Source organism: Daphnia carinata, chromosome 1 (assembly GCF_022539665.2).
Source record: "Daphnia carinata strain CSIRO-1 chromosome 1, CSIRO_AGI_Dcar_HiC_V3, whole genome shotgun sequence".
Taxonomy (NCBI): Eukaryota; Metazoa; Arthropoda; class Branchiopoda; order Diplostraca; family Daphniidae; genus Daphnia; species Daphnia carinata.
The window spans coordinates 7,507,161-7,521,788 of NC_081331.1; the positions used below are offsets into that span (position 1 = coordinate 7,507,161).

The window sequence follows — 14,628 nt, forward strand, 5'->3', positions numbered from 1 at the left end:
CTCAGTGGGCTATCTCCCCCTAGGAAATTTTGGGCAATTATTATATAAGAGTAATAGGTAATTTATTTTATTTTAGTTGTTTAGTTGTTTTGTCAGATTTGATGGTTAGTCACAGCACTACTGACGAAAGCATCTTGTCTACATTTTGACGCTCGGATTACAAGGCTATGTATTACAGAAGAAAGACCAATTCACGCTGTGGGTATTCGCTTAATGGTTAGCGGCTTGATAGATAGCGGGCCTAATTGGGTAATTAGTAACTATCAAACTTGATTTATTGAAGGTGAATAAGAAATTGAAACGGATGAATAAATAATTTCTTTTCTGCGATTCCTGTTGTTTGTTGCCTTAAAACGATAAAAGATCAATGACCATCAGCATATAGTACAATAAGTACTAGTGTGTGTGAAACGTTCTCTTTAAAATCTACTAAAGAGAAATATTTTTCTCGTCACATATATTGGAAAAGCTGAGTTTAGTTTGAAGATAGGGTAAACAACAACACAGACAAAGCGACAATTTTAAAAATCAGCAGTCGAAAAGTTATGTTTCCTTATCAGCTAAATTTAGGTGTGTAAGAATTTGGATTGAAGTAGTTCTGTTGCTTACATGCAAATAGCTATGCAATTTTCATGAAAAAAAAGAAATTGCCGGTATCGTGGTCTTCGTACATGTATTTTGTTCCACATAAAGGTTTGTCAGTCACTATTTTTCAAATATATTTGTTAACTCGAGAAGAAACTATTCCAGTAGGCTTCAGTCCTGTTTGGCATGACCTGTTTAGAATGACGAATTTTGTCTTGTCGATCCGGGCAAAAATTTGTTTTTCAATGCGAATATTTAGGTGATCGGTGCGTCCCAGATTAAGATCGGGAAAAAAAATTCGATTGTAATACGTGGCAATCCCGCGTGTCGATAACGCACACCGAAAACACCGCTTGCTGGCCCGCAAAGGACATTACTTCTTCGCATCAGAAATTTTATTATTTCATGATTTTCAAACGACACATTTTTTTCCTGCCTCTAAAACTAAATACTAAGAATACAGCGACAGTACTCTAAAAATATAATCGAAATATATTTTTTTATTATGAATCAAAATTACATTATTAAATAAACTATATATAGTCGTTGTTATATGGTGCTGGTTAACCCCATACGAATTGGGGAGCTTTTATTTTGAACTCCGTTATGCCGCTTTCTACAAGTTTACCCAGGTTCCTAACCTGGAACTTGCTTCTTGTTTGTACTTCGTGTGGAACTGAAATTTTTCATTTAGGAGACAAGGAAAAAGAAAAAAAACATACATTCATTTTTTCAGCTGCAGAGAAACAGAAATCTACATAACAGTTCAGTATGAAACTGTTGCATTTGAGAATTTCATGTGGGGGACTACCACGTGACTAACTGAACAACCAAGGGAAGTAGCAACCAAACGTACGGGAATTAGAGACTATATCCATCAAAATCTTGATTCTGATTTTCCTTCTGAATTGAATTCAGGAGCCGAATCACCAGAAAGTCAACATATGCTTCTTTCTTTTTAATGTGCCGCCATTTATCCAGTATTAATACAATAGTGCAGTTAGCTTTAGTGGCCTCATGGCATGCGGTAGTCGCCTCATTTCGCTTTGATGACAAAAGAATCTCCCCTTTCGCCCCAATGAGCTTTATTTTTAGAGGGGGTTTGGCGGGACAGAGACTTCTACCTAATGTACAGCCAATGCGACCGATCCCTTGTCGGGGTTAAGTTGTTTTCACAGTTGGTTTCTTCGTTTTTCGTTTAACGGCACTCTAGAGCATATAGGCGTCCGGCGTTGTCAGTTTTATTTAAGTAAAAAATTCTTGTTTTACACGAACCATGGTGTAGCTACTAGCATGGTGTAACAACTCTCCATTTTAATGCCTATCTCGAATGAAGCCTGTTTCAGAGGAGATGGGTGGGGCCTAATTGAGGTTACATATAGCCAACGCCACCATAGGAACTACTTAGGAACTAGATCATTCACCAACGGTTTGCCATTTTATTCGCACTGGAAACGTTAATGGCGTCGTGTAATTAACGCTTTGATAGTGTTCTTCGAAAAATGGTGAGTAAATTGTACCTCGTCGATGGTTATTAAACTCGGGGTAATCAAGTAAATGGCTCTGCAACACTCTTCCATCCATAAAGGATAATTTCGATAAGTAGGAAACAGTTTTCCCGAAGAAAAACCTTCTAGGTATATTTAGGTTATGTTGTCCCTGTGTGCTTTCTTATCATTATTATGTTTTACTCGCAGACCCTGCTCCAACAGCCAGAGTAATCATCAACCATTGACAACTTTGAGTGCTAATCCAGGTAAACTACATACGTAAATGATGACCTTATCTTCTCCTATCTGTATGATTTGCTAATATTCTCATTTGTATCCTCTCCCTCAGTTGAGAAGAAACATTTTCATTCCAAATGGAAGATCATGTGTTCCATTTTGGGCTCACTGTTTAGGTCACCATCCACTGATCTCTAAACGAATAAGACCACACACAGCAGCTCACATCTGATTGAGGTGATGGGCATACACCAGCTTATATTTCTTTGGATCGGGAAAAATGCACTTGCCTCCGTTGTGTTAATTGGTATACATTTCTGGGAAACTTTACCAAATTATTTATAAATTGTCTGATTGATGGCCTTGCCCAACATCTAGTGCCAATCGTGTAATTACCATTTGACTCAACATGTTTCTATTCATTCTGAGACGGAAACTCTAGATCCTGATCTCTATCTCAATCCCAAGGATAACTGTTTGGTGAGTTATGAAGGTACAATAAGTTAAGATTTAGATCCCATTGAATCCAAGCTGATAATTTATTACAATTTAGGCATACAGTACAATTGAATACAAGCAGACCTGCCGTAATCGCGATTGAAAATTAATCGCGATTGTGATTTCGATTAAATTTTAATCGACGATCAAATTATTTTAAAATAATCGAAATCGGCGATTTCGATTAAAATTTTTAATTTAATCGGGCGATTATTTTTCCGATTATTTAGCGACATCTGTGAACGGTAGATGAGACTATATGAAAGTCTACTCATAGCTTTGTCACTTTTCTAGCAGACGCTTTTTTGAAATGTTCACTTGTTTCAATTTTTTAAATTTAAACAATGGCAAGTTATTATCTTACTGCTAGATGGCGCTCAAAAATAATCGGAAAAACAATCGCTAAGAAATTTAATCGCCGATCAAATTTTTTCAACAGACGAATGATCGCCGATCATTTTTTTTGCGATTATCGACGACTACCGAAAATCGCTCAAGAAATAATCGGACGGCAAGTCTGAATACAAGCACAGACTCCACGCCACGTAGCCGAAATCCGATCAAATTCATAGGCCTTACACCAACTGATTTTTCTTCAGATGAAACAACTTAACTTGAATGAGACTCCAGTGAGATTGTGGCGATGTTTACTTGGAATTGCCATTATTTTAATATTTTGAACAAGATAATTTAAGAAACATCCCTGACAATATAAATCTGTCTGAACAGAATGCAAAATTAAAAAATTTTGTTCATTTTTATTTCCTTATGGAGCGTCAATAAGTAATGAAGTACATAAGCAACGCAGCTGCTAAATCAGGAAAGATAATTCTGATACGTAATGAGCAATGGGACAAGTCCCCTTGTTTGGACTTAGAAAATTTTTTTATGTACGTGCAGCCCTTACCGCTTACTTCAACATCGGCCAGTAGGCGTCTCTGACTAAAGGTAACCTAGACCACAAACAGGCTTCTGCCGAGATAGGCCGTTATAACCAAGAGTTGTTACACCATGCTAATACACCATGCACGAACTAGTGTTTGGGATCGGTCCGGTTCTCGAAAACTCGGATTTTCCACAGATCTTCACCAAAAATTATCAACGTGGGCGAATTAGATAGACGATTTGCAGAGATGGGTTTGTTGGGACGGCTTTGATGGGCAAACCGAGTATACTCACCGTCATTTTGGAAAATAATGGCTTGAAGGGCGCCAAATCGAAAAAAGGTACAGTGTCGGTCTAGTTATAGAACCGGCCTGTGCGCGGTTCTATAACTGAATGGTTCTATAACCGAGCAGCCGATCTCAGAGCCACCTATCCTCTATTCTTTCATCACACAGATTTTGATAGTATGGGAATGTAAAAGCGAATAGCACAGGGGTAGTGCTGATCTCTACGCAACTACCCAGAATAGGGGGAAGGGGGTTCTCATATTAGAATTTAATACCTCAACCATTCCTGCATTATTTTACGAACAATAGGGTTCTACCACAAAGAGGATGCCCCATCAACGATTGGTCATTATATTAGATACAGTGCCGGTCCACTTCTAGAAACCCTTAGCTATCGAACCGGCTCGGTTATTGAACCGATTTTTCTCTGCCGTGATTCAGTGCCTATAATTAATAAATGGAAAAAAACAAAACGACACGACGAGCAAAACGACACGAAAAGTGTCGTTTTGTAATACAGTTGTTTAAAAATTCTGATAACATTAAAAGACAAAGAGAAAAGTAGCACAATAAGTCATTTTGTTCTATTGTTTTCCGCCTGAATTCGTTTAGAAGGCTATTATTTTACGTAAAGTCATTAAACCAATTTGCACTATTGTCTAAAATTGCTAAAACCAATTTTAATAACATGTGTTTGTACGTTTTAAAGTGCTTAATCCGTTCATTCCAACCAAAAAATATGGATTTAGTTCAAAATACAGCCAATGGCGGCGCTGAAACACGGCAAGGAAAAATCGGTTCGATAGCATAATACATATATACGCCTGTTGATGAAAACGTTTATATCAACTGCTATGCCCATTATCGACTCGGTAGCAATTTAATTGAAAGCACTAATTCGACAGAAGGCTGGTTCCTGCAGTAGGAAACGCAAACGTAATGGGAAAAATTTATATTAAACGAATGAATGTTTAAAGCATTTTGCCCGTGGTGGGAATGACTTTACGTATGTTAAGACAAATAATAAGCGAGAACTCGAGAGGCGTTTTACTAACAATGATGAATGTATTTTTCTAGGCTAAGTCATAATAATATAATAAGGGCAAGCGAATACAACAAGGAAAAAGAAACAGTTTGGAAACAGAAGTGAAGAAGATAATTGCAATTAAACCTTACTATATACACAATACTACTGTATCATAAACGGGATAAGTGGAAGAGAAACGAGATGAAAACGAAACGAAATACACTCGTTTTTACGTTGGGGACACAGAGATAAGGATTTGAATAAGTAATGCAGATTACAGTTAAACTGTCCGGTAGCACTGCGTGTCAGATTGATTTAATTAAGTCAAGCAGAACTATGAAAGCACTAAAATTAAAATATGCTTATAACCAAATGCTAATCAAGGCAAACGCAACGAAATGGCTTGAGGCAACTACTCGACTCAGAAGCAATTCCTTGACTGATGCTCATGAGTTTTTGGGTTCACCATGGAACATCATGCGTCGCGCGTGCAGCCAACGCATTTCGATCACACGTGTTGCGCATATTGTGTTGCAACTAAGAAGTCTTGATGGTGATTAAAAATACGAAGAAGGAGAATATATATTGAAAATATATATATGGCTTCGTGAGATTACGATTTTTAACCAGATTGGATGCATTGGAACAGATAAGGTAAGTGTTGGTTTTGAACCGTCCGTGGCTGTAAGCACACGACCCAGATGAGCTTAAAGAAACCACAACTATAGAGGTGCGTAAGGAGAATAGGGCGAAAAGACATGGTGTACCGATGAAGAAATAATTTTTTGTAGTCTCCCAACAGGAAGTATAAGTTTCAATCCCTGTTGCTGTTAATAAGATATTGGTTGCGCTTGGTTTTGTGGTGTAATACAAATTGTTTGGGTGGTTGTTCGTCTATCGCGGCGGCTATATCGGGCATAATATTCATGTGATTAAAGATGACGACAGTATATGCAGGATTACTTTGATGTTCATAGTAAAATAGTACGACCTTTTCATAACGAGAAAAGTGTGCAAGCGTCTGCGGCGGTAACACAATATTGTCTTGAATTTCATTTTAAGTGTTATTACGGGATGCGTAAGGTTTGTCATTGAAATTAACAAATCCAATAGGAAGATGAATATTTTAATTGAATTCCAATCCATCGAGGTTAATCGTATAATTTTTAAAATTTTGGTTGCGGTCCGTAAGATGTCAGCATGGTTTCAAATGTGTCATTGCAAAGGCTTTGCATTGCGTGAGTCCAGCCGTTTTCCCGAAAGCTTGTAGTTTTTGAACAGGGTAAATTGAATTATGAAGCTACTAACCATCTAGTATATTCCCGTTAATTTCATGGCTTTTTCTAAACAAGTAAATAAAATTTCTCCTGTAGAAATAGGACTGGAAATTTTCAGTACCGTTTCCCAGTCCTATTGCGTTTTAGTCCTATTTCATCGCCAATCGTATGGACAGCAAAACAACTAGATTTGTGTATGCCAATTGTTCGTGTATTGTGAATCAATGTGGGGAAATCTCGTTTGGTTAGTTTTGCAAATCTATTTTTGCTTCTTCCAACGTCCTCAGTTTTACAGCACATCCAATGTTGTGTAGACCCGAATCAGGATCTACCAGACAGTAATGAAGTAAGATGCCAATTTTGTTTCGTCATTTGAAATTTTGTAATTAGCCTTAAAGTTAATTGAAGGTTCAGCATTTTGAAACTCATATTGTTTCCACTATGCTCACATCGAATACATGCATATTTGATGCTTTTTGAATGTAGTTCACGAAACTCATTGCATCACACTTTGTTCACATTGACTACACGGCTATTTGATGTTGTTTTGATCTGTTTCATGAAACTCATTGCATCAAACTATATTTACATTGAAAACAGTGTATTTTATGCGGTTTGAATGTAGTTTCTGTAACTGATTGTATCACACTATATGTTGAATTTCCATAACACACGCTACCAGATGGCATTTCTTGTCGTAACAAAAGAGTGATAAAGAAATGACCGGTAGAGGACAGAAGTTAAGTTGTCCTCTTATGGTTGCTGTATAGTAGCAACCCACGTCTTTTTCAGTCTGATGATCGACCACTACTTCATATCCATTTTTTTTTCTTTAGACAACGTGGTAATAACCATTCTCGTGAGTTATCTTCCTTATTTCTTCATATCACATCAATCAGGTAATTGGCCATACCATGTAGAAAATACCTTGTCTACGTACGAATTATGTTGTAAACACACGTTTTGCCTGTACCAAAAATACAGATGCCTCACATCATATAAAAGAGAACCGTATAAAGAAATCAACAGGTTACTGGCCCAGGTACCAACCAACGCAAAATACAAGATGTCAACATTGAGATAAGTAATCCATATCGCGAAGTTATACGGACAAAACTTTTCGAGGGAAGGGAGGGAAGAATCTCTCCCTGCTGAGATATGCTGTACAGAATGCTTATCTTTGTACACTCACTGATGATAATTATTACATTCCGTCACAGGATGTTAGAAATCGTGTGTCACCGATTTGATCAGTAGGGGTAAGCTCCGCTTGGAAACCAGAGGGCTCCCTGATCGGTCACTAAAGGTGGGTGCCGGTCTGGGTAGTCTAATATAGTCCTTTTTGTGTTTTTTTGTTCGAGTGGGTCGTCGATCCACACCTAGATAGCCTGAAAAACTCAACGCAGATAGTTGTCGAACCCCCTTCAGAAGGTGTGAGCTAAAGAGCAACCGAAGTGTGTCCTTCCAAATACAGTCCATTCAAGCTCGCTTCTTCTTTAGTTTCGTTATCTTGATAAGTTAAGGGAACCAGGGGCTTTCAAGACTGTCGGTCGTAAAAGCCATTACCGATCTTTCGAGATGTGTAACAAATGGTATCGAAACCCGGGATTTCTGGAAATCGAATAGTGTAAATCTCCATTTCCAGCTGCCGACTTTGTACTGTATCGACCTCAAATTGCTCACGTTTTCATATTCACATTGGTTGCGTCTGTTAAGCATTTTCTACATTGGTGCTTCCCTACCTGAATTGCAAGATAAGTGGGGCCCAAGGAATCATCGCAAATCCCGCAAAGGAATAATCTGCTGTGGCCTTAAAAATCGCTGTGTCGGGGCCGGTTCACCATGGCGGAAACATGAGTCACGACTCGTCGATTCCTAGTCTTACTCAAGCACGAGGTATGCGGAAGAGAGAACACATCACGCTGTCGACCAGGATCGACGATTGTATCCGCCAACATCATCAAGGCATTCGTCTCAGCGAAGGCCAGTTGAGCATCAGGCGCACTAAGCTTCGCACCGTGCAACTGTTTGATCGGACCATGGAGCTTCACGACAAAAAGTTTAGACAGTTACCAATCTACCAGGTAAACACCGAGACGAGTGCGAACGCTGGGAAATACAGTTCGTGACAGATCACCAGAGTGTACCGTGAGAGATCGTCCAACACCTAGCATCGCGGTCAACTGTATCGTCACGTGCATCGTCAGTCACTATTAACTCGACGGTGACAAAGGCAAGTGTAAAGGACAATTCGACTGTATCTGCAAAGATCCAACAGTTCGAAGCGTTCCTAAGCTAGTAACACCCTAAACGTTTTAAGCCGACACGGGGAGCTTTTGTCAGACGTCGTCAACGACATTAAGAAGTCACCTGTGCAAGCCAGACGGTAGAGAAAATCCTTAAATGCGATCGAACACCATCTACAGTCGATCAATGAAATTAACGAAAAATCTTTGGCAGTTGTCGAAAAGATGGAAATTCGACTCAAGTCGGCGATTGGCCAAATAGTGGAAGAGAATGAGTCAAACGCGAAGAAAGTAGACTAGAGACCCGAAACCATCCAGAAGACCAGTAAATCGCAGTCGAAAGAGCTCGACAAGCTGAAAGGCGTTGTACAACATACTTGTGCATAACTGTTTAGACAATGCCCTGAGGGTGAAACAATACCATCCCAAGGTCGGCTGGACACATCGATACAAGGGATGTTGTCTCAGCGCTGCGAAGCTTTAGGATGGCCGCAAGGCAGCACCCCATCCCTACCGCCACAGGCAGTCAGCCTCTTGTAGCGAGGCGGAGGAGCGGGGACAACGGGTGAACAAATATATAACATGGAGACAACTACCGAAATGTCCAACGATCCATCGTTTGGCTGCCAGCAACAGCCCAGGAACGATCCGAAATCAGAGTCTATTCTCATCTTTCAACTTGTCGATTCCTTGAAAATGTCAGTACTTCCACCGCTCAGCATCACCAAGTTCGACAGTAACCCGTTAAACTACCAAATGTTCAAGTCGAAATTCATGCTGCTGTACCACAACCCGTGCAGCGACATGGAATCCGGTTAGTGCATTTGCAGGAGCTACTTGCTACACAGGTTCTCAACTCGGTAGCTGATTGTGTGCATGACCCGCGCAAATACGATGTAGTCTGTCATCGGCTCGACCAAGAAAATGGCCGTGCTACTGTTATGGCTCAGACGCATCTCAACCATTTCCTTCGACTTCTGTCCGTGCAGCCGAACGACAGCGCCAGTTTGAAAATATTCTTCAACAGGCTTCATGGAGCCGTCTCTGCCCTGTCAACAACGGGACTCGCAGGCGAATTAGAGTCGCCAGGCAACCTGATGCACGCCGCCATCAAGCTGTCGAAGAACTTGAGAGAAAGATGGGGAGGAAAGGTGATGAAGATGCATCCCGTTGTGCCGTCAATTGTCGATCTGAACGGCTGGTTAACTCTCCAGTCAAAGGATTTTGCAGAATTAATGGCTGGCCCCTCAGCACTTCAAACGACTCCACCAGCCATTCCCAAGAAAAATGGGAAGGGATATCCAACTCCCCATGTTTCCACCATCAATCGCGTAACCACGTCAGCGTCTGAAACAAACTCGCTTCAAACAAAGGGAAGAAGTCTGCGGGTAAACCCACCCAATACAGCCTCGCTTAGTAAAACTACAGGCAAATCATGCAGCCCAATTTGCTTTGTTTGCAAGGATTCAATCCACGGAATTGAAGATTGCACCACCATAAGACAGATGTCTCCAACAAAAAGAGCGGAGACAGACTTCAAAGCGGGCCGGGGTCTCCTATGTCTTACAGGCAGACACACCAGTCGATTCTGCAGAATGAAATCGACTGGTCGAAGTATCCAGGGCACCAAACATTGCTTCATGGTTCCGAGTTCACCATAAAAAAAACAATGCAAGTAATTCCAGCGACCACACAACTGCACCAGCAAAAGAAGACATCATTGTCGACGAAGCCTTCTTTGGTGCAGCGTAACGCACAGGGTCCAACACACCACGTCGAGTACTTTTCAAAATTGTTCCCGTTCATCTACAACAGGGAGAGAATTTCTTTGATTCCTTTGGATTTCTAGACAGCGGGAGTGACTCGACTTTAATCCGAAGTGATGTGGACAGAGCCAAACTAGGTTTATTCGAGCCAACAACAAAGATCAATGTGACATCCTACGATGGGGGAGTTACTCCAGTCAACGCTCACATAATAGACTTCGTCATCCGTTCGCGAGACGGGTCGACATCATTCAAAGCACGAAGAGCTTATTCAGTAGATAACCTCCAAGTTGCTCAAAATCCGACATTTTCGGATTTACAAACAAAGGTATTTCCACATCTGCAAACCTGAAGCTACCGGATGTCCAATCCGACCAAGTGATGATTCTAATTGGCCTCGACGTAGCAGACGCCCACGACCCCAGCGAATCGCATAAACCGATAGATGGGTCGACCAGGCCGTTAGCTTTCAATACGCCTTTCGGATGGTGCTTGGGAGGAAAAATGGGCCCGCAAGGCGAACTCGAGCAAACAAGTCCTTATGTTGCTCATATCATTTCAAATGAAGGGGAAAGGAGCCTCGCCGAGCTCGTCGAACGGTTTTGGAGCCTGGAGGCAAAAGACTCTGTGCAAGTTCCCACACCCATGTCGGAAGAAGATCGACGGGGAGAGGAAATTCTGAAAAGGACCACCAGATACATAAAGAATCACCATCAAACCTGGCCTGATGTGGAAGACCGACAACCCAGAGTTACCGGACAACCGCAGTATGGCGCTAAGCCGCCTCTTCCAGATCGAAGGTGCTTCAAAAAAGACTCCAACTATGCCAAGTGGTACGATAACGTAATCCAAGAATATATAAAACTTGGCCATGCTCGTCTCTTATCTACCAAAGAAGCAAAAGGACAAACATTAAAGACAAACTACATGCCTCATTACGGTGTTCAAAGCTCGTCAACTTCGACGGAAAAACAAGAGTGGTTTTCGACTGTTCGCGGAGTGCGAGGGTACCTCCTTAAATAAAAATCTTCTTCGTGGACCGAACTACCTTCTCAGTTTACTTGGTTGCTACTTGGGTTTTAACCTCACTAAATGGTCTTCGTCGACAAGAAAGGTTCTCACGGCCCTTAAACCATTAGGACTAGCCCACCCAAAGCTGGACCTAGACTTGGACAAATTGCCTATAGATCGCGCCCTAGGGATCCTTTGGGACAGTGTAATCGATGCTTTTACTTTCAAAGTTTGAGAGAAAATATAGTCGTACGCTACACCTGCAAAGAGAAATCTTATAAGTTTGGTAGCCACTGTTTACGACGCTTGGATTCGTCGCTCCGGTGGTGTTCGCCATGAAAATATTGAAGCAAGAGTAGGCGAGCCAAATTAGATTGGGATGAAGAGCTACCCGAGCCATTGAAATTTCAATTCCTAAAATGGTGTCAAAGTTTGTCAGGCTTAGAACGCATCACAGTTCCTCTATGTCTCGTTAATTAAGATCATCCAATAACTCAACAGCTACAAGTTTTTGCCGACGCCAGTAAACTAGGGTTTGGAGCAGTCACGTAGGGGCGGAAGACATACGCCAGTGAAAGAGTCGACATATCTTTCATTATGGCCAAGACACCTATCGCACCGCTAAAACAACTCTCGATCCCTCGGCTCGAACTTCAAGGAGCTGCCGAAGCTTTATATCTAGCCATAATAATCTGCCGTGCGATGAACCTGGATCTGATTCAAACCATGTTTCATGTCGGCTCCCAGACAGTTCTGAGATGGATCCAGTCTGCCAACGTCAAATATGAAATGTTTGTGGGCAACGGAATCGGAAAGGTATTAATGAACAGTATTGTCTACAATGGCGCCACGTACCAGGAATCCAGAATCCAGCAGACGTCTGCAGCAGAGGATTGCATCCCAACAACCTCAAAGAACTCCAGCGTTTCCATCAAAGGCCAGCCTTTCTATTATGGGAACCTCAACTATGGCCAACGTGGGATCAGATCGAACGAAACGACCATAAAGTCTCCACGTCTATACAACGAAGACCGAACCCAGGGACAACGTGATCGACATGTGTGTGGAATATTATTCAAACAAAGTGTGCCCTGAACGAGTGCTTGCGTGGTGTTCTCGGTTCATCACCAATTGTCGTGCGGAAGCAAAGAAACTAAGGTTGACTGCAAGAGAGCTGACGCCAGCTGAAAAGCAAATAGCTCTGGCAATATGCATTCGACGGGCACAAGAAGTGGAATACCCAGAAGATTTGTCGTTCGTTCAAAACTCAAGCAGTTTCGACCGTTTGTTGATAAACAACAACCAATGCGAGTGGGTGGTCGAATTGGTCAAGCACCGGTCGACTATGTGACAAGGCATCCAGTGATTCTTCCCCCAGAGGAACGCATCACAAATCTCTTCGTTTGGGATACTCACGTTCGAAATTACCACATTAAGGTCGACCGCTTGTTGTGTGAGCTTCGAACGATGTATTGATTGTATTTAACCAATGGACGTAGGGTTATTAATAATCTACTAAACAAGTGTATTCCCTGCAAGCGAAAACTCACAACCAATAAGGCCACGCATGGCACCATTACCGGTTCATCGCATAACGCCATTCTTGCCCCCATTTGCTCATAAAGGAATCGACTACTTTGGTCCATTGACTGTCAAAGTAGGGGGGAGAGGGCAACGACACGAAGAAAGATGGATCTGCCTGTTTACGTGCCTTACAACACGAGCAGTAAATATAGAAGTAACGGCCAGCCTCAGCGCAGAGGCATTTCTCATGGCCTTTTGCTGATTTTCTAGCACAGGCGGAAAGCCAGTCGTTGATAGCATAAATCCAGAAGATCCCGAACCTCTTACTCCAAACCGCTTCCTAAACGCCAGACCAATGCCGTATGTTCCGCTGGCATTCGTCGACCTCGATAATGTAAATATCTCAAAACACCGGTTCGCACAAAGCCAGCTAATTTTCAACCACTACTGGAAGAGAGTGTTTGCTGTATCTTACAGAACGGAAAAAATTGTCTAAGCATCACAGAAACATCGAAGTGAATGATCTTGTACTCGTAGTCGACCCATTAACTCCTCGAGGTAAGTGGCCATTAAGTAAAGTAGTCGAAAGGAGCCAGACACCCACACTGCCAAGTCTGCCCAACCACCAGAGAGGGAAGACCATCCAATGACCTCAGTTGACAGTATACACGAGACCCTGTCTAGGACCGCCCTCCAGTGAACCCATCGACAAGGTCACCCTTTCGGACATCGTCAAACGTAGTGTGCAACACTGCCTTAAAATCAGGAGAAAATTGCCAACCATCAGCCACATTCGTCTTTCTCAGTGTCTCGCAATTGGGCCTTTAAACAACGAAACTTTGTCGAACTGGTAAGTGCTAGTGTCCATCCCTTTCTGTGAACATCAACAAATATTGTGTCCGTAGTCTTAACCTATGAAGATGGAAGAAATCAACGATCGTCGTCGAAAGAAACTCTTGGTCGAACGGAAAAGTGTAGTGGAAAATTTTGATCGCGAAGAAAAGAAAGCTTGGGTATTGCTCAATCAACGTCCTTTAGATGCCAGTGAAGTGAAAGATACGATCGTAGCCTTTAATTTCAGTCGAGATCAAATGAAGGGAACTCTATGAAGGAAAATCATGGCGATCGGCCCACCACGTCATTCCCTAAGGCTAGTTAAGTCACACGATAACTCTTGCCAACGCGTAAAGGAGGGGCAGCAGGCGACAGTCGATTCTTTTTCCATTTCCCCGGTATCCCCGTCAGCTTTGGTTAGCCCACGTTTTACTCCGTCGGTGCCGTATTTCGTGGACAACATCGAAAATCTACCTCCACACACCCTAGACCGGTGTCGAGTTTTCCTGGAAATATTGACAGCCTCCGAGCGGGCAAAGCTGATCATCCAACGTTCCCTATGCTTTCGCTGTTGGGAGAAGGGCTCCTTTACCAAAGACGTGAGGCACGAAGGAGCCAGCTGCGCTCACCCTCGATACTGTTTTCGCTGCAACAGCGCAAGCCAACACGAACATCTTTGCCGGGGTGGCTTCGTCACTCGACAGAGCAACCAATAATGTGACATATGTTGCGCGTTTTTTGGTTTCTTTCTTGGTCGACATCTCCATCGTTCATTTTGTGAATCAGAAATTCCCTTTCTCCCTGCTATGTCTCCTTATAATTGAGCGTTGCTCGTTAAGTACCAAACAAGGGCCCGCTGTCACGGATTTGATCGGTAGGGGTAAGATCCGCTGGGAAACCAGAGGGCTCCCTTATCAGTCACTAAAAGTGGTGGCGGGTCTGGGTAGTCTAATATTTTCTT

The 14,628-nt window shown here is 42.1% G+C and overlaps 1 protein-coding gene and 1 long non-coding RNA gene across 2 annotated transcripts in view; one reads left to right on the forward strand and one right to left on the reverse strand.

Moving 5' to 3' along the window:
• LOC130691199 (box A-binding factor-like) overlaps positions 1-14,628 on the reverse strand; it is a 75,021-nt gene that overhangs the window by 20,555 nt on the left and 39,838 nt on the right. The gene's annotated exons all lie outside the window — the stretch shown is intronic.
• LOC130691200 (uncharacterized) lies at positions 2,028-3,527 on the forward strand. The gene is made up of 5 exons (XR_009001158.1): positions 2,028-2,222; positions 2,283-2,341; positions 2,425-2,619; positions 2,691-2,805; positions 2,866-3,527. It is a non-coding gene; the product is annotated as an uncharacterized LOC130691200 (long non-coding RNA).